The sequence below is a fragment of the Palaemon carinicauda genome, chromosome 36, assembly GCF_036898095.1.
Source record: "Palaemon carinicauda isolate YSFRI2023 chromosome 36, ASM3689809v2, whole genome shotgun sequence".
NCBI lineage: Eukaryota > Metazoa > Arthropoda > Malacostraca > Decapoda > Palaemonidae > Palaemon > Palaemon carinicauda.
In genome coordinates, this window is record NC_090760.1 from 22,333,766 (window position 1) to 22,355,255 (window position 21,490).

General features: G+C 47.6%; 1 protein-coding gene across 5 annotated transcripts in view; it reads right to left on the bottom strand.

Annotated features, from left to right (window-relative positions):
• Positions 1 to 21,490, bottom strand: part of LOC137628806 (eukaryotic translation initiation factor 2D-like) — a 301,426-nt gene that overhangs the window by 17,191 nt on the left and 262,745 nt on the right. The window lies entirely within an intron of this gene.

Below are 21,490 nucleotides of genomic sequence, written 5' to 3' on the forward strand. Positions count from 1 at the left end.
AGGGTGTGGACCAAGCAAGAACTCCAGGTCCATCTTGGGAGTACAATCAGACTTGATCCACATCCCATACCCTTGTAATGTAGAGAATAACTAATGCCTTGATAAACAGTTATGTCTCATAAAAATTTACACGACTGTTTAGCTGTAACAATAGGGTCTAAAAAAAAAAAAGTGTCTAAAGACCTGCTTGTACAATCTTTCAGGTAGTGATCAGTAAAAAATTTTCATTTTTTCCATATGCCAGCTCTGAGAACTTGGGCTACAGAATGATTCTTGAAGAAAGCTAGGGTTGCAGCAAGACCATGAATATCATGTGCATGGGGGGATCCTGGTGATGTTTCCCTTGAGGATTTATATACTCTCATAATTGTTTCCCTTAACCAAAAGGAAATTGTGTTATTGGACACCATCTTTTTGGAACGGCCTGTGCTCACAGATAAGTTTGGAATCTTGGGTCTAAGATAGGCTGCTCTTTTCAAATATTGTATATTCTGACTGCTCAAATGGAACAGAGTAAAAGGTTATCCGTGTCATCATCAGTTACCTCTTTGAAAGATGATATTGTGAAAGTGTCAAAACTAAAGTCATTAACAACCAGATTTTGAGTTTTGGTCACAAACTCAGGAACAGACAAAAGTGATAATTCTTTCCCCCCCTGGGATGTGACATTAGGTTATACAGACCATGTAGTTCACTTACTCTCTTGGCTGAAGCTAAGGCAAGGAGAAAGACAGTATTTAGGGTAACATCCATGTATAAAGCTTTATGCATGGGTTCATAGGGGCTCTTTTCAAGGACCTAAGACCCTTTGTCAAATTCCAGGAAGGGGGCTTCAGTTCTTGAGGATGATATGTCTGTTCAAAACTTTCAATGAGAATGGAAAGTTCCCATGAAGAGGAGAGATCCAGCTCTTTCAGCTTGAAAACTTAACTCAAGGCCGAGTGGTAGCCCTTCACCTCAGTGACCGAAAGGGATTTTTCATTCCTTACGAACACTAAAAAGTTGGCAATCAGGGGAATAGTGGCCTTGAATGGAATAATATTCCCCCTACAACACCAATCACAGAATGTTTCCACTTGGTTTGACAGACTGCTTCGGACGAATTTCGGAGGAATCCGGATAGTTGTTTCACAGTCGGTCCCAAAAAGTCTCTCTTTCAGAGGAGATGCTAGACAATCTTCAACCATGAAGAGATAGGCAGTGAGCTACCTCATAGAACTATTTTACACGTGGTTGCAACTGTAGGTTTGGCCATTTTGGAAGTTCTCTTGAGATTTCTGTGAGAAGTGAAGTTCCAGAAGGTCTGGATACCACTCTGTTATTGGCCACCTTGGGGCTATTACTATTACCCTGACCTCTTTTGATGCTTAGACTCTGTTCAGGACCTGATGAATCAGACAGAACAATGGAAAGGCTTGAAAGGCATCTACCATTGCTGGTGCACGGTCCAATATCAGAGAGCAATACAGTGGGAGTTTGCTGTTCAGGACAGTGATGAACATTATTGACGGGGAACCCCACAAATTTAAGAGACTTTTCACCACTACAAGGAGAAAAAACCATTGGAACCAACTGTCTTCCCTGGTTAACTCAGATGGTGCACAATGACATTCCTCTTCCAGGGGATAAGCCTCACTGAGAGGGACACTGCATTGTTCTGTGCACAATGGTGTATCTCCACTGCAAGCAGGCATAGGAGGAAGGAGACTGCAACTCCCTGTTTGGAGATGTAGATCACTGGTGTGGAGCTGTGGGTCATCAACACCACAGAGTGGCCTTTGATTTTCTGAGAAGTGGAATAACACTAGATACACTGCTTTCATTTCTAGGTTGTTGATGCGAAAGGTCTTGTCTTCCTGGGACCACAGACCCAAATTTGGCTCCCTTTCTAGGTGAGCGCCCCACCCTTGGCGTGAAGCATCTGAGAATAGAAGGTACCTCGGGGGAAGAAGCCTGAAAGGGTTTTCCTGCTAAAATGTTCTCCTTTCTAAGCCACCCTTGGAAATTTCTCACAACCTCTTGGGGCACTAACAGCAGGGTTGCAGAGTAGTCGGATGTTTCAGACCACTGGCTCTTCAGAGGCCACTGCACCGAGTGAAGATGCATTCTCTCAAAGGGGACTAATTTCTCTGAGGAGAGGTGTATTGGGAGCTTTTCCCAAGAGTGGGCAGGAAGCAATTTCCCTTCCATGATGGTTTCTGCTACTTTCCTGAATCTTATTGCCCTGTCAGGGGATAGGATTGCTCTGGCCTGAACCGAGTCGATATGCATGCCTAGGTATCTGATAAGACTGTTTGGGGACAAAACTGACTTCTCTAGGTTTAGTTTAGAAGTTAGTTAGTTATCCGGATATCACAAAAGTCTGATGTCAATGGCATGAGCCCAGATTAAGACAAGGGCAAAGATTCTGGTAAAGACCTGAGGAGCTGTTGATAGGCCAAAGCACAGTACCTCAAATTTGAAAATTGTCTTGAGAATGAAACCTTAGGTACTTCCTTGGGGCAGAATGGATGGGGACCTAAAAGTATGCATCCTAGAGCTCTATTGTCAGAAGGAAGTTGTTCTTCCTGATGGCCTGAAGAAGAGTGGTAAGAGTGTCCATTTTGAACCTTGTTTGTAAGGCATTCAGATTCAAATGGGATAAGTCTATGACGAGTCTCCTATCTCCCGTCAGCTTCTCTACTAAAAATAGATTGCTGAGGAAGACTGAGGATTCATACACGGCTCCTTTGGCCAACATCTTGGACACCTCCTCTAGTAAGAAGAGGTCCTTTACTGAGAATTTCGAATACGGTAGAATGGTCGGGCTGTCAGAATCCGAGTCAGAGGGGGTGAGCAGTCTATGAATGGGATTTGATACCTAAAAGCAAAACTTCTACTGTCCAAGTATTGATTGATTTGAAGTTTTCTGGCATCCTGACATCTAAGGTCATTGATGCCAATATCAATTATTATGCTGTAAATAAAAGAATAAAAGAATATTCAATTAAAACCATAAAAGTAAATATGTCATTATAAAAGTTAAATAACTTTCAGAAGACCTGCTTCTGGAATAAATCTAAAAATTCTGCAAGCATTGTACAACACATCATGTCCAAGAATCTTGGCAAGGATGAACCTGCCATCCTCACCTTGAGCCTCAAACAGATATCTATTTCTGTGCTATAAGTGGGCCTTTCAGTCAACAAATGCCTCACTGTCAAGGGTATCAAACAGTCGTCACAATATGGTTGGTGTTGGCCACCCAGCAGAAACTCATGTGTCATACAAGTGTGACCAAAGCAGAAACGACAAATAGTCTCCAACTTTCGGGGTATCATGTTATACCTTCAAGGGGATAAGGGATATAACATTCGCAATTTCTCACATCTTATTTTCAATTGACCTAGCACAATGTTGAGGCCAATTATTATGAATTAAATTCTTAATTGTCAGTAAAAGATCATAACAGAGAATGGGATACCTTCTTGGTAGCAACTCCGCTGCAGCATTCTTTGCTAGTAAATCTGCCTCATCATTTGCAGACACACCTGTGTGCCAGAACCCTGCAAAATCGAACTGTTATACTTTTCAGGCCAATAATTAAAAGCCACTCTAAAGTCTTTAAAACTAAAGGGTTAATGGAATTAAAAACTTCTATTGCTGGGATCACACTTGGGCAATACAGCCATGGTGATGTGGTGAGATGTTCATTTTAGCAAATCTCACATTTCCCCATTCATCCCGGGTGTGTTTCGCGCCAAATCCCACAGACCAAGATGAGCGTCATCTTGTGTGCAATACATCCCGGGTTGCCACTTGCCGTCACAGCACTGGTGGACAGAATGAAACCTGCTCCATTTTTATTTTGCCTAGTGTGCAATGATGGTTGGGCACCTGCATACAACGTGCTGATGGAGATAACGCATCGCATTATCCGTGTTCCTATGGGATATATGGCAACATGCATCACTGAGCATGCATTCAGCACTGGTACATAAAGTGAGAGAGAGAGAGAGAGAGAGAGAGAGAGAGAGAGAGAGAGAGAGAGAGAGAGAGAGAGAGAGAGAGAGAGAGCTCATTACTTCATTGAAGTAGATGGAAGACATAGAAAAAAAATAAAAAGTAGAGTTGGTCAAATACTCTTATGCAGTTATGACTTGAGAGAGAGAGAGAGAGAGAGAGAGAGAGAGAGAGAGAGAGAGAGAGAGAGAGAGAGAGAGAGAGAGAGAGAGAAAGAGAGAGAGAGAATATTTTGTCATACTCAAAATAAAATACAAAGCCTGAACATCGTAACAAATGAAATATATTTGGGCAGAAACAAACTTGTTTTTATGATATAAAATGTTTTAGTGGAGTGGTGGAAAACTTTTTATATACGGGAGTCCCGTGGATCTCGCATGTATATCATGTACACAAAGATCACTACTACAAAGTGCCCGACCATTTAAGATGTCACACACTGTGATGTATGGCCCGGTGTCCTGCTTTTTAAAAATATGTGCTGAAATATCGCCTGAAAATGCCTGCGATATTCAAATTTTCAGCATTTTTTCATATCTCCTCTGACCGCCAAGGTGTATCGCATAAGTGTGATCCTAGCTTAAAGCTTGTAGAACACTTCTCACAACACTAAAAATAGTAAAATTGCCCTCCTCTTTTAATGCTATTTTGTCAACAACGGTTAGTATGTCATATAGTTTGGCAATATATATATGGAAGATATGAGAGGAAGTGGGCCTCTACAGTTAAAAGAACTACTATATACCCCAAATCCAGTGCCAGCATCAGATTTGGAGCCATCATTATATATAAAAGTCGATTCCGATTCCCTATGTTCTTCGACATGTTCCATAAAAAGAAACCTAGCTTTTATTTCAGTCATGTTCTTTTTTATACCAATAAAATACAGTGATGCCTCAGGATACGAAAGTAATCCGTTCAGGATACGGTTTCGTATCCTGATTTTTTCGTATCTTGAGTCGCGTTTTACATGTAAATAGCCTAATCCGTTCCAAGCCTTACGAAAAGACACCTTTTCTTTCATAAAGACGCTAAACTGTAGTAATAAACATGCAATGCAGCCATTTCTATCATTCAATAATTAACCCAACTGTTAAAAACAGCCTAATACATTCCAGAAACCACCATGAGATTATTCAATAATGTAGTTATAGCCTAGTTATCCCCTCCAAGCCCTAAGAAAACGGTCCATTTTCTTTACTACTGTATAAAAGTTACGGTACTGTATGTAAAGCATTTGGATCAGTGAAGGTGTATTGTTACCTGTACGTACACCTAGATTAAGGATTGATACCCTGAAAAAAAGGTTACAGTTAATTAACAAAAAAGTTGAAACTTACCTTTTGATTGAGACGATGTCCGATAGCGAAGTCGCGGCAGAGGAGGATGGCATAAGGCAGAAAACGTAACAAGTGACAGACTACGTACAGTAATTTACACACTTAACACATTAACACTTAAACTTTACGAAATAAAAAAAAGGCAGAAATAATTATCACTTAACATACGTATGGAAAACTATAAAATGAAAGAAAAAATTACTTTAACACTTAACGGTAACATAAAACTTAAAATTGAATTTTTGTTTTTGGTTTTTTATAACTTTACGTTTTTCATATTTTCTAAATTTCTTCTACTTCTTCATCACTTTCTTTTTTGTTTCTTTTCTTTACTTTCACCTTCTAATTTTTCATCACTTCCTCTTTTCTGTTTCTTTTCTTCACTTTCACTTTCGTCTTGGCCTACTAATACTGCTGGCCTCTTTAATAAGAAACTATCCATTGAAGCTTGTTTCTGCCTACTTTTCAACACATTTCTAAAATGCGTTAGGCAAACGTCATTGCAGTGTTGAAGCGCACGGTTGGTATAAACTTTTTCTGGATGTTCCTTTTCGACGTAGTCTGCCATTTTATGGAAACATGCGAGAATTTCCTTAATGTCTGCCGTTTTCAAAGGTGTAACATCCTCCTCATCACCGCTAGAGAACTGTTCTTAAACAACACTCATTTGCATTGTCTCCAACTACTTCAGGTCGTCCGTCGTCAACTCCTCGTGGTGCTCCTCGATAAGTTCATCTATACCCTCGGCGCTAACTTCCAGCCCCATGGATGTACCAAGATCTACGATGTCAGTCACCTCAGACTGCTGAATGGGTTCAGGATCGTCAACGATCTCGACTTCGCCTCCAGGCTTCCCGAACCCCTCGAAGTCTCATGCAGAGACAACATCAGGCCACAGCTTCCTCCAAGATGAGTTCAGGGTACGCCTCGAAACTTCCTGCCAAGCGAGATCGATGAGTTTGAGGCATATCACGATATTAAAGTGATCTTTCCAGAATTCACGCAGAGTGAGGTTTGAACTTTCTGTGACTTGGAAACATCTCTGGAAGAGATGCTTCGTGTACAATTTTTTAAAATTAGAAATAACTTGCTGGTCCATGGGCTGGAGGAGAGGGGTGGTGTTAGGCGGTAGATACAGGACCTTTATGAAGGAATACTCGGCCAGAAGATATTCCTCGAGGCCAGGAGGGTGAGCTGGAGCATTGTCCAACACCAGCAGACATTTCATAGGGAGGCGCTTTTCTTCCAAATATTTTCGGACAGTCGGACCGAAGCAGACATTCACCCAATCAATGAAAAGTTGCCTCGTTACCAAGGCTTTAGCATTCGCCCTCCACATCACGGGAAGGTTCTCCTTGATGACTTTGTGGGCTTTGAAGGCTCGGGGATTTTCAGAATGGTACACCAGCATGGGCTTTATCTTGCAGTCCCCACTGTCGTTTGTGCAAAAAGCAAGGGTAAGCCTGTCCTTCATAGGCTTATGTCCGGGTAGCCTCTTCTCCTCCGCCGTGATGAACGTCCGACGAGGCATTTTCTTCAAGAAAAGCCCAGTTTCGTCGCAATTGAAAACTTGCTGCGAACTGTAGCCTTCCTTCACAGTCAACTCGTCAAACGTTTTAACAAAGGCTTCGGCGGCCTTCGTGTCCGAGCTGGCTGCCTCCCCATGCTATACCACTGAATGAATACCAGTCCTTTTCTTGAATTTCTCGAACCACCCCCGAGAAGCCTTAAACTCTGGGGGGTCCTGCTGGGATGTTCCTTCTCCTGCCAATTCTTCGGCCTGAGAACGCACGAGATCACCGAAAATGGCGGAGGCCTTCTGGCAAATTGTAGTCTCAGTGATGGTGTCTCCTGAGATCTCTTTGTCTTTGATCCACACAAGAAGCAGCCTCTCCATCTCGTCATGCAAGTGGGTTCTCTTGTTGGAGAAAATAGTGACGCCCTTAGAAGGTGCCGCTGCTTTGATGGCCGCCTTCTGCTTCAGGATGGTGCCTATCATAGATGGATTCCGGCCATACTCCTTGGCGATCGCACTTAAACGCATGCCAGACTCGTACTTTTTCATGATTTCGAGTTTCGTCTCCATCGAGAGCATCGTCTTCTTCTTTCCTTCGGCAACATTCTTGGGACCCATGGCTACAGTATTAAGCTCAATACGTAATACACTACGTACGTTATATACAGTACTATGTATAGTAAACACTAATACAGTACAGTGCACAGTAACGAATGTTTAATAACGATAACACGTGGCGTACGAATTTACTGTATTTAACACTACGTCAAACAAGCGAAAGCACACAATGTCTGTTAACGATACTGCGGTTGGAACGAAAAGAGAGAGAGAGAGATGAACGCCCGTGCGTAAGCAAGGTGGGATAGTTGCCGACCAATAGGAAAGCAGGATCTTATGGCGTCAGCTAGCATCTGAGTAGGGAGATAACCAATGGGTGAGCGGGAGGCTGTAAGTGAGTTTACCCAAGTTCAAAGTCTGGCGGCGCGCGCTTTTTAAAATTACTCTCGGCGACAAGTTTGGATCTCGTAAGCTTTTCGTATCCTGAAATTTTATTTGTATACTGGGGCATAAAATCTTCGAATCACTTTTCGTATCCTGAATTTTTCGTAAGCAGAAACTTTCGTATCCAGAGGTATCACTGTATTTACAAAAAGATATCTCTGGTAATTTCCATGGAGGGGTTAGTAATGACCTAAATGGAAGAACTCATTTTTTTGTTATATCAAGATTGTTTATTAATTGCTTTACCCGAAAATCATAAGATTGAGGAGATTTTAGTTGCAACTCAAAATATCTACAATGCCTTACAATGTTTGCAGTCTGACATGCTAAAGAATTGGGAAGTCTTTGCAACCTAAACCAATACCGAACAATATAAGACTTTTGGTAAAGGTCTAAAGGCAATTCTCCAGCGTCAACAATTAGACTTGGGACAGGCAAAGTTCTAAAGGATCCTGTGGACAATTTAATACCAGCCTGATGCATATAATCTAATATCTTTAATTGGCTTGGGGTGGCTGAGGAGTATATTTCACATCCATAACTAATTTTAGAAAAAATTAAGGCCTTGTATAATCTTTAAACAGTTTTGCACTCTGCACCCCATGTTGTATGGGACAATAGTTTTAAAAGATTCAGAGCCTCAAGACATTTAGCTTTAAGTGAGGAACCCATGTAAGCCTACAATAAAATACCCATCCTAAAAATTTAGCTTCACTTACACATGGGATCCGTTGACCTTTAATGTATATATCAGGGTCTGGATGTACTCCCTGGATATGACAGAAATGGACAACAAGAGTTTTGCTTGTCACTTAAACCCATTCATACCAGCCCACTGTATAATTTTGCCAATTGTGAGTTTTAATTTTCTCTCGACCATTGCCATTCTAGCTCCAGCAAATGATATGGAGAGATCATCTACAAATAGTGTTGAGAGAATATCTTGGGGAATGACAGAGGATATCCCATTAATGACCAGAGCAAATAGTGTTACCCTTGGCACCACCCTACCCTGAGGAACTACTCCTTCCTGAAATTTCCTCTCTGATAGAGCTTCCCCCACTCCCACTTGAAAATATCTATGTGAAATAAAGGATTGAATGAATAATGGTAGCTCTTCTCGTAATCCCAAATTATGAATGGTTTTAAGTATAACAAATCTCCTTTTCAAGGTAAAAAAAAACTGTTACATGGTGCTGTTTGGAAGCAAAGACTTCACAAAAAGAGGACTCAAGTCGTATCAACACACCCATTGATGGTCCTCATGCCAACAACCTGCCAGAAGGTGTGCTCCAACTCCTTCTGCTGTCTCAGATAGCTTTGAACTAGCAACTCTTGGAAGATGGTCATCGAAGTCATCCATCCATGAGACATCATTTCGGGGTGGGTCGAGGTCGTCCCTTGCAAAATGGGTGTTGCCCACTGATGCCCCTACAGGGTTTGGAGATGATTGTTTAGGACCATCTTGTGAAGGTCTTGATGCCCTTGCCAAAGACTTGGGCACAGTCTTGGCATCCCCCCACTCCTTCCGGGGAAGAAAGAATTCCTCCAGGAGTGAAGGTCTTGAACTGATCTTCCTTTCGTGCATCACCTACTGAGGGAGAGACGTCCCCCCGTAAAGGTCTGGATACTGGTCGTAGTTCCAGTGGAACCACCTCAATAGGAGAGGGGCGGAAAGACCTTGCCAGAGACTCTTCTCTAAGAGGGAAAGACTCTTGGCTTGAGAGATGCAGGTGAGAGCCTACGAGCGGAGGAGTAGGAACAACGATGCTGAGCCTCCGCTTCGATGTCCGTGTCAGTGTCAGCTTGATCCAGGATGAGTCCTGCGGTTCAGCTACTCCTCATTCCTCTTCTGGGGAGATCCCAGGGACTCCTGAGTAAGGGGGGGGGGACCGTAGACTTTCGTCTGGGGTCAGCTGGAAGAGAAGATGACTTTTCCAGTGGAATCCTTGGTGTACTGGTCGACTGTACAGGTGGGACACCTCCCACAATAGCCTGGTGGACTTCTCTGATCAGGACATTGAACCAAGGTTTTTGCCCACTGCGGCGCTGGCCTAGAGGTCCCGAAAGGATCGATGGCAAGGGTTTCTGAAACGGTAGGACCTTCCTACCTGGATCAATCAACAGCTGGACTGAAGAAGCAGATGGCTCCGGCTTTGAAGGTTCCACCTTACGGGGGAACGGAACAGGGCGACTTGCCTGTTTGGGCTCTTTGGATTCCTTAAAGGTAGGTTCTTCCTGAAGGGGAGATTTTCGGGAGTTGTCTTTCCGGTGGGATATTCTAGAACTGTGATTGTGGGTATATTTGTGGGGAAACAGATGTACGCTCTACAGGTGAACAACGACCTGAATCTGATGGTTGGCACTCGCGGTCTGGAGAACGAAAGGATGAATTTCTATGAGGCGCTGGCGAACGGCGGGTTTGTGAGTACCGATGCCCCGACGAGCAATGAGAAGCTTGAGAAGGAAAGTGTCTGGACAACTGTTTCCGATCTAAAGGAGATCGCCTAAGGTCTGGCGAATGATAGCGGTCTTGCGAAATGCGGCTGGTTGGCGAAAGCCTACGAACTGGCAAGCAGCGAGTCACAGGAGAACTAGGCAAAGCTGGAGAGCGACGAGCAGCTGTCAAATGACGAGCAGTTGGTGATCGTCCCACAGCTGGTGAACACCGAGAGGCTGGAGAATGGCGAGCAGCTGGAGAATGACAGGTAATTACCGAATGCTTAGTAGCAGGAGATCAGCGAGTCATTGGTGAATGACGAGCTGCCAGAGAATGACGAGCAGCTGGCGATCGACTAAGGCTGGTGAACGGAGAGCCGTTGACGATTGGCGAGAAGACAGAGAATGATGAGCAGCCATCGGTTGACAGGTCACAGGTGAGTGACGAGAAGCTGGAGGACTACGAACAGTCGGCGAACCACGAACTGCAGGAGCTCGACAAGCAGTCTCTAAAGAATCATGAGATTGTATGGCAGCTGGCATACCAAGAACAGCTGTCATGTGGCAAGAGGTCGGAGAGTGTCGGTGGACAGGTGAATGCGGCAAGGCTAGCAAACGGCAAGTACGGGGTGAACAGGGAGAAGCCAGAGAATGATGAACAGCTGGCGGTTGACGAGTCACAGGCAAGTGACGAGAAGCTGGAGGACTGCAAACAGTCAGCGAAACCCAAACTGCAGAAGATCGACGAGCAGTCAGAAGATTGGGAGAATCTATGGTAGCTGGTGAACCACAAACAGCTGTCATGTGGCAAAAGGTCGGAGAGTGACAGTTGACAGGTGAACGCCACGCGGCTGGCTAACTGCAAGTCCGGGGAGAGTCCAATAGGGCAAGCGAGGGTCAGGGACCAGAAGGCTGTCGGTGAGGCTGACGAGATTCATCATGATGCCATTTTCTAGGAGAGAGCAGCGCCTCAGGTGACAAGTGACTAGAAGTGGGCAAGCGGCGAGGTCTGGCGAGTGAGGATCCTCCGAGGGGATCGTCCGACTGGCGAAAGAGGAGAGCCAAAGAGACATCTCTTAGCCGAAGGCAAAGGAGAACGTCTGAGGAGTCGAGGTGGACCACTCACTCTGTAAGCTCGTTGAGGTCAGTGAAGATCATCTGAAGACTGCTCAGCAGGGACAGGAAGATGTTCAGAAGACCTCAGGGTCTCTAGGGAGGATCTCACTCTGGGACGAGAGAAATGCCCGCCCGAGAAGAGACCTGCCTCGGACTTTACTCCACCCCCGACGGAAGTTCAGCCTAGGGGAGAGCATAGTCTTTGGCGACAAAAGTGAAATTGCCATTGAGATGTAGCTCTCAGCAATTCTCCCTGCAAGCAGGAAGGTTGCTAGACAGAGCCGATGAAGGTTAGTTCTCCCTCAGAAGGGAGAGCACCCGCGGAGGATACCTCTCCATAGGAAGGGAAAGTTGTCCAACCTCCGGGCAGCACTCTCTGATTCCCATCAAAAGGCATTATTCAATTTGAAGGTCTGCATCGAGCGTTACCTGAGAAACGTAACCGAAGCTAGTTTCTGGGTTCACCCCGAACAGATCACTGAACTGGAACACCCATAGGAGCCCCGTATGACACTGCTCTCGTTCATACGCCCTCTAGGAAGGGACCTCAACTTCATAATGAAAAGGACAAAGTCAGCGTGCAGATCAGGAGCTGCTACAGGTGCAGGAAAACAGGAATGTAACGGCACAGGGTCAGCAGATTCCACAGGAACAAACGCCTCTGCTCTTCTACGTCAACCGTCTTAGCCGAACAAAGTACGGCATTGCTAGCTGAAGAATATAAAAAAATTATGAAAGAAAAACTCTCTCGGGAGGAGCACCTAATCCACGAAATGGGAAAGGTGTTCCCAGAGGAAAAGTAGAAATATACTACAGACTGACATCATTGGGAGAAGGAGAGCAGCAGTGTAAGAACTGTAAAAACAGAATTATAATTATTTAATTCAGTTGACGAAACAAACAATTCGGGAGAACCAATCAACACTCCGCCGGGAAGGGGGTTCCCCCGGGGAAGCGAACAAGCTAAAGGTCATGTGATCCCTCCGCTGGCTAAGAATGCCTGTTGGTCCATTGCCACATAAAGGAGCGGTGTCGAGAGCTGAAAAAGTTAAACTAAAAGTTATTATTTCAACTTAATTAATGAAGAAACACCATTCGGGAGCGCAACGTAACTTGCGAACGGGAAAGGTGTTCCCCCGCAGAGGATCTGCCGGCCTCCCACGTACAGTACAGTAACGACGGAGAGCGGCATTGTCAGCGAGAAAGAGCAAAACCAAAGTCAAGCTCTATGAAGGCCGCAAGAAGTTTCCTCCAAGAACTCGTAGGGGAGGGAGCGACATAACATCCGAACAGAGAAGCAGTATCCGAATGGAGGAGTATCCAAATGATGACGACTCCCCTACGGCAGAGACTGAGTCACTCGGAAGGCCAGCATCTTACAGGTTGTCCGTCATCCAAGGGAAGATCGTAAGAGAAGGTTCTCAGCCCTTGAAAACCTGCCTTACTACGCTGTCACACAAACAGAAATATTCAATGCAAAGAAAAGCTTAAAATATATACTGTATACTGTAAAAACATTAAGAATGTTTTCATATACTGTACATGTATATAAAAGAAAAACATATGATTAAGAAAAATTAAGTCAAAAGGCTGGTAAGTTGGAGCGGGGAGAGAGACGTTGTGTCTCTCCCAGAGCGAAAAGTAAAGTGCGGTTCACTTCCGGGTGTGTGAGTGAATGGGGTAGCTACTACACCCCCTCCGCTAACTAACGGGTGGGTTATTAAACCTCACTGAAAGTCGAATGGCTAGTCTTTCAGCTTTGCCAAAAGTAATATCCCCTATAATAGCTTTGGTTTGTATTAGTGATGGAACTAATAAGAGATTGATACAATAGTACCTCAGTTTACAAATATAACTTTGAATATAAGAAAACTGGTAAGCAAGCCTACAAATTCAAATTACAGTAGTTTATGAGCACTGCATTGGTCTGCGAGCAAAAACTTTGCTCCATATGTGCATTTTTAAGGATAATTACTAACAAGACTAGAACACAATGTACAGAAAGCAGTCATGGGGTGCTTATAAACCACCCAATTAATGTTTGTGGTTTTTAAACCCTTTTGTTATCTGCCTTAGCTCACATACCCCAACCCCCCCCCCCCCTCCCTTGCTGATCTCTTAACTCTTCTACTCTCCAAGCAGCAATCGTAGTAGCATCATCTATAGTATTGCGTGAGCATCTTTAGAACTGATCTTTGTAAAGTTGTGATTGCATGGTCTTTATTGAATTTTGATTGCTATTGCTCACCATCAGTTTAACAGTATAGTACAGTAGCTAGACAATGGTCCCCAAGATCATTAAGAAAGATGATTACTGTAGAAGTGGAAAAAAAATTATCGAGAATCATGAACAAGGTATGCGAGTGTCAAACCAGGCAAAAATGTACAACCATACAACAACAATTTATAAGATTATTAAGAAAAAAAAAAAGCAAATCAGTTGACGCTGTGAAGGGGTATTAACACTGAAGCTTCTGTTCTTGATAACGATAACGTAAAAACCTGCTGCTTATTTGGATCAATGAAGACCAGTTATTTGTGAAAAAAGGAAAAGTATTGCATGATAACCTTGTTCCAGGGTTGGTTTGAATATTTCAAGAGAAGAACAGGCATATATAGTGTGCGACATGGTGAGATTGCGAGCTTTGATGTCAAGGTAGCATTGGCATTCATTTGTAGAATTAAAAGGTTCTTGGATTCCGTATCACATGCCGCAGCAAGTGTTAAACTATGATGAGGCCAGTCGTTTTTGGAAGAAGATGCCCGGGAGGACTTAGTGTAGAAGAAAGGCAATTCAGAGTCACCAGCCAATGAAAAACCATTTAATCCTGCTGTTTTGTGCTAATGCCAGTAGGGATTGCAAAATCAAACTTCTCCTGGTGTTCATTCCAAGAATCCACGAGCTTTTAAAAAGTACAAAGAGCAGAAGAAACGACTGAACATTATGTGGAGGTCAAACAGCAATGGGTCAATGAAGTTTTGGTCCTGAGGTCAATAAGTAAGTAATGGACAAAATCTCCCACTTCAAGCCATGTTTGTTGATTATAGACGATACTCCTGGCTATCCTCCAGCCATTGAAGTCGACCTAACAGAGGAGTTTAAATTCATTAGAAACAAGTCCTTGCACCTCCACAACACCCCAATATGGTTTAGCTGGTGATCTCAAATTTTAAGAAGCTGTAAACAAAATCACCAATTTTTAAGTAATTTGTATTTTTCCTAACAGTACTTACCTCGAACTACTTTCTTAGGAGTATCTGGGATCTCCTCCCAATCGACCAGAGTTTTGTGTAGTTTACCCTAGTCCCGTTTTCTATGAGGGGTAACCTCAGGTGGAGTGGTACACGCCCTGAGGCTATCCCCAGGTTAGAGAGCATGCTTGCTCAGGTCTCCATCTCCAGTAAGTTCTTGATAGCTTAGGTCTCTATGAAGTCCAGCAAGGCACTTGGGGTAGGATGGGCGGGCCATTACCCGAAAAAAGTTCGAGGTAAGTACTGTTAGGAAAAATACAAATTACTTAAAATTTGTGATTTGTTCCAACACTGAGTACTTACCTCGAACTACTTTCTTAGGAGACTTATACCTTAGGAGGTGGGAGTGTCCTTCAGGACCTAGAGACCGTGACGAGAATAGAAGAGGAACCTAGGTAGGAGAACTAGGTTCTGCTGACCTCAAAGAAAACACGAGAAAATAGGGAAAACTACGCAAAAAACCATCTTAGTGTCTAAGTAACTCACTTCTGCAAGAATCCTAAGAGACATGTCCTTCCAATGATAGTGCAACCCATGGCAGTTTCAGGGGGCTACCCGAGTCATTTCCGGTACGGGAATAGGGGAAGGAAGAACAAGGGGGCTCAGGAAGGAACCTGTGTCTCTTGGACCCGCTACCCGCAGTTACCACTCGGGCTACACCATTAAACCGTTTGGAGCGCGGAAATGACGGGACCGAGCGAGAACCCGCCCAGGGACTTTCTCGAGTAGTCCTTCAAGCAGTGAGCCGTAAAGGTCAACTGGTTAGACCAAGTATCTGCCCTCAGGATTTGGCCCACTGCCATGTTTTTCTCAAAAGCCAAAGAAGTATTTAGACTCCTAATGCCGTGGGGTCTGGGCTTTCCTGGAAAGGGGACCCTTGCACTACTGTAGGGCCTGATGATCACTCGCCTTATCCAGAAGAAGAAAGTGTTCTTGGAGACTGGCTTCTTCACAGTCCCGAGTTAAATGAACAGACTCTTGATCTCGGGATGAAGTCTAGCTGTCCTTTCTAAATACTGCCATACTGCAAGTCCCTCGGGTTGTCCGAGCGAGGGATGGCTGGCACTGAGAATAATTCCACTTTGGGGTCCCAAACAGCTGGATTCTGAGTCTTGGCTGCGAAGGAGGGTAAGAATCTGAAAGTAGTTTCTTGCCAGCCCTTCGAGTGTGAGATCTCGTACGACAGGCCAAGAATCTCACCTACTCTTTGCTGATGCCAGAGCTAAATGAAAGACTGCCTTGAGGGTGAGCCCCTTGTCTAGAATGTCTTTTAAAGGCTCGAAGGGAGGTTCCAAAAGCATCTTCAAGTACCCTAGCCACATCCCCCTGGGGCACTCTAACGGCTTGGGGGGAAAACGACTGCTCGAAGCTCTTGAAGAGCGTCGAGATCTACCTGGGGGCACCCAGGTCTATGTCCTTCAGGAGGAAGACTTGGGATGGACATGCCCACTTCGTCCCTGAGATAGACCACGAAGTCTTCTATCTCGTGAATGGAGGCCCCTAACGGCCTGATGTTCTTCGAGGAGCACCCCTTAGAAAAGGTAGCCCACTACGCCCGGTACACCTCAACTGACGAACGCCTCAGGTACCCTGACATCCTTGATGCCGTCCTCGACGGAAAACCTTCCTTTTTCAGGAGACGCTCGATAACCTCCACGCGTGAAGGAGGGACCAAGGGTTTTCGTGGAACCTCTGGAAGTGCGGCTGCCGGAAAAGGTCTGGTCTGTCTGGAAGTGGCCCAGGTGTAAGGCATGCCAGTTCCTTTAGATCCGCGAACCACTCTCTCTCTGGCCACCAGGGCGCTACCAAAATCACCCACAGGTTGGCCGTCCGTCTCATTGGAAGGCGTCCTCGAACGCTGCTGCTGGATCTGGCACAGGAAAACAAAACACGGGGAGCTGTGCGTTTAGTCTTGTGGCGAAGAGGTCTATCACCGGCGAGCCCCACTTCAGGGAGAGGGATTTGATCACTTCTGGTTGTAGGGACCACTTGGGCCCCACCACTTGACCCATCCTGTTGAGGCCGTCGGCCAGGACGTTCCTCTTCCCCGGAGAGAACCTGGCTGAAAAATTGATTTGTTCCACTTCAGCCCATTCTAGGAACTCCATCGTGAGACTGCACCGTTCCTTCGACTTCAGTCCTCCTTGCTCTTTCACGTAGGCCACCACCGTGACGTTGTTGCACCCCGGAGCCACGGAGCTTCCCCGGGGTAGATGGACGATCTCTAGGCACGCTCTTTGTACGGTCCTCATCTCCAGCACGTATATGTGCAGGTTCGTCTCCTCGACTTCCCATTTACCTTTTGCCGTTTTGTCGAGAAGATGGGCACCCCAGCTCTCCTTGGATACGTCCGTGAACAGGAGCATCTCCGGAGGGTCGGTAGCAAAGGGCATTCCCTTGAGGGTGTTCGTTCCGATTGCCACCACCCCAGGACTTCCTCTGTCCCCGGAGACACCAGGACTATCTAGTGCGGGGAGTCCTATCAGTCTTTGCCAGTCCTTGGCTCTCTTGGGCTGGCCCGACAGGAAGGGCCAGAGTATCTGTTTCAGGGTGTCCAGTTTCTCCGCGGAGGGGAAGGCCCTCACCATCCGGGAGTCTAGAACCAACCCTAGGTAGGTCCTCCTGGTGGAGGAAATCAGCCGGGACTTCTCCAAGTTGATGATGATACTCAAGACGTTGTAGATCTACAGGAGCTTTTCGCCTTGCTTCCTCAGTACTTCCTCTGAGACTGAAAGCAAAAACCAGTCATCTAGGTACCGAATCTGGCGGACGTCCTGTTCGTGCGCCCAGCCTGAAACTGTTGCGAAGACCTTCGTGAAGCCCTGAGGACTGTCGACAGTCCGAAGCATAGGGTTTTGAACTGTCACGTTTTGGTACTCCATTTTACCCTTAGGAACCTCCTGTTGGAGGGATGAACAGGGACGTGGAAGTAGACGTCTTTGAGGCCTATGGACCTCATGAAGTCCTCCTCCTTCAAGGTCGCTAGGACCGACTTCGGAGTGTTCATCTTGAAGTCGGTGTTGCACACGAATTGTTGAGGGCTGAAAGGTCTATGACCGGTCTCCAGAACCCTGTCGCCTTCTCCACCAGGAAGAGCCTGTTGTAGAACCCTGGACTCGGTTTCTCGACTGGTTCTACTGCCCCTTTCGCCAGCATTGCCGAACCTTCTTCCTGCAATACTGCTACTCTCAAGGGGTCGTTGGGTGCCAACCACTCAACCTGTTGATCTGGGATCCGAGGTGGGGGTCCGCTAGGAAGGGCAGCTTGTACCCCTCCTTTAGTACTGCTACGGTCCACGGATCCGCTCCGTGGTCCCGCCATGCTTGCCAAGATCATTTGAGGCATCCCCCCACCTGAGGCGCCAGCAGGAGTAGGGGGCCTCCCCTCCTAACTCCTTCGAGAGCCGCGGCCTGAACGCCCTCTCCTGGAGCCCGAGTATGAGGGTCTGAAGGTTAACTGAGGAGTCGAAGCTCCCCTACGGGGGGCAAGGCAAGGGAAAGATTACGTGTGCTAACTTCTACAACCGACGGGCGGACGGAGCCGAAGAGGCACTGGGCAAAGGTGCGGGGGTCTCTCTCCAGCGGCCCCTGAGGCAGGCACTGGAGAGGCAATAGCCCCGTTCGACCCACTAGGGGGAAAACCACTCTGCCTTCGTCACGGATGGAGCCGTCAGGAACAGGGGTATCCATTATGGGTCTACCCCCTCCCGGGGAAATCCGTGGGGTTTAAGTACCCTGCCATGTCAGCAGCCTCTTCCGATGCTTGGATGGGGCTGGCCGGGACAATGGCACGGCTGGCTCCATCACGGATGGAGCCGCCGGAACGGAGGTAGCCGTCATGGGTGTGTCAGCGGCCACCTCCAATGCTTGAATGGGGCTGGCCGGGACGATGGAGCAGCTATCCCCATCACGGATGAAGCTACTGGGACGGAGGTAGCCGTCATGGGTCTACCCCCTCCCGGGGAGATCCGTGGGGTTTAAGTACCCTGCCATGTCAGCGGCCGCCTCCAATGCTTGGATGGGGCTGGCCGGGACAATGGCACGGCCGGGACGGAGGTAGCCGTCATGGGTGTGTCAGCGGCCACCTCCAATGCTTGGATGGGACTGGCCGGGACGGAGGTAGCCGTCATGGGTGTGTCAGCGGCCACCTCCAATGCTTGGATGGGACTGGCCGGGACGATGGAGCGGCTATCTCCATCACGGATGAAGCCACTGGGATGGAGGTAGCCGTCATGGGTCTACCCCCTCCCGGGGAAAACCGTGGGGTTTAAGTACCCTGCCATGTCAGCGGCCACCTCCGATGCTTGGATGGGGCTGACCAGGACGATGGCACGGCTGGCTCCATCATGGATGGAGCCGCCGGGACGGAGGTAGCCATCATGGGTGTTTCAGCGGCCACCTCCAATGCTTGGATGGGGCTGGCCGGGACGATGGAGCGGCTATCTCCATCACGGATGAAGCCACTGGGACGGAGGTAGCCGTCATGGGTCTACCCCCTCCCGGGGAATCCGTGGGGTGTGAGTACCCTGGTTTACCAGCGGATGACCACGAAACCTGAATGGAGCCGTCGTGGTACCAGGTATGGATGCCATGCTTCCGGGTCGAGCCAGCGGCTACCTCCGCTGGAAGGATGGAGCTCCTGCGGAGATCCATGGAGCCATGGGCTTCCCCGTGCTGGCTGGTTGGTTCCTTCGTTCAGGGCGGGCCATCGAAGAACCGGAGGCCGGGACAAGGCTGCCAGTCCGAAGGGGCGACTCTCTCTGCTGGGCGGGAGAAGTCGGAACCTTCGCGGGCTTATGCCTGTCGACCGAGACCTGGCTGTCGAAGTCTTGGAGGCTGGGACCCGGCTGCCAGACCGAAGGGGCGACTCTCCGCTGGGCGGAAGGAGTCGGAACCCTCGCGGACTTATGCCGGTCTGCCAGAACCTGCTGTAGGGTTGCCGGGGTTCACGTCGAAGGACGGGCATCACCGTCGGAACGGGGGCCTCCGTCCTGGGACCAACAACTCTTCCGGAGGTTCCCGTATCTACGGGCCTGCCCGTCGAGGAAAACCGAGGGCTGCGCTCGTGACGAGCTAGGTGGCCTTTGGAGGTCAGGACTCGGCTGCCAGACCGAAGGGGCGACTCTCTCCGCTGGGCGGATGGAGCCAGACCCTTCGCGGACTTACGCCTGTCGACTGGAACCTGCCATTATGAGTCCCTCCGTCGGGTGCCACTGCTGCCAAAGGAGTATCTATCCAGGGAGCTCGTCCTCGGACGCCAACTAGAAGGGCCTGGTGCCGCAGCTAGCTCCAGCAGCCTGTCGAGGTGAACCACCATCCACTCACTGCTCTTGGGGTATCTTGAGTGCCGACTCTCGTGGCGCGACCTCGAGGGGGAGCGAGAACGCGACAACTTCTTGCGGGACTTCTCCCTTCGTCTCCTGAGCATCCTCAGCGCCTCGTCTTGGGAGGCTCCTTCTCGGCGACGTCCTCGGCTGCAGAAGTGACTGAAAAACACGCCAAAGAGGCTGGAGAAGAATTAGGGACATTTTTACCCCACATGGGGTCATCAGAGGAGATGTGGCCTGCTTGCACCAGGACTCAGTCTCCCATACACACTCCCGCAAGCCCCTCACTCGTCTGGAATGACGCCACAACCCCACTATCCTGAAGATCAGATTCTTGGGGAAGGGCCGCGGGGCTCTTCCCCGCAATGGACTTACCTCGTCCCCTACTCTGGGTAGGGGAGGGTGGTAGGGAAGCTCTGTCAGACGAGACGCCCGTCGAAGCAAGGGAGGAAGGGACGCTAGGCTTCTTAGGCGACCTCTTCGTTGCCTACTTCTTCTTGGTGCTATACCGCACACACTCAGACTCCTGGGGAAGAGCAATGGGCCACTTCCCCACAACTGACTTACCTCGTCCCCTACTCTGGGTAGGGGAGGGTGGTAGGGAAGCTCTGTCAGACGAGACGCCCGTCGAAGCAAGGGAGGAAGGGACGCTAGGTTTCTTAGGCGACCTCTTCGTTGCCTACTTCTTCTTGGTGCTATACCGCACACACTCAGACTCCTTGGGAAGAGCAATGGGCCACTTCCCCACAACTGACTTACCTCGTCCCCTACTCTGGGTAGGGGAAGGTGGCTGTATAAAAGAAGCTCCATTCGACGAGGCATCAGGAGAAGAAAGCGGCGAGGAGAGGCTCGTCTTCCTATGTGACCTCTTGGACGCCTTCTTCTTCTTGGTGCCGAAGCGCACCCACTGTACCACGTTCCAGGACTCGCACTCCGGACACGTGGCTGTAGGAGAACATAAGCTGCCCCTACACGACGAACACAGAGGATAAGGGTAGGAAGGGGTATAGAATGAACACAATGGGTCCACGTGGGGACCGCGTAAGACACAAAGGGTCGCACTGGGTAAGGACACAAAACTCTGGTCGGTTGAGAGGAGATCCCAGATACTCCTAAGAAAGTAGTTCGAGGTAAGTACTCCGTGTTGGAACAAAGCAATATTCCACCGAAGAATACAACCTCCCCCGCTGAGAGCTTTGGTAAGAACATTTTCCCATTCTCAGCTGCCTCAAAATGATTGAAAAAGCCTGGGAAGGGTTTACCAACTGAACCCTAAATTCTGCATGGAGTAAACAGGTCTGAACATGTTCCTGAATGTGATTCCAAGTGATTATAATCAATCCAGCAGATAGCTGATGATAAAATTGCATCCATTGGAAAACAATGGGATGGGTGGGAAGTGCTGGATAAAGACGACATTAACGATATTCTGAACGATCATGGCAAGCTACTGATGGAGTTGCATAAGGAACAGCAATAAGATGTTGTGGTTGAGAT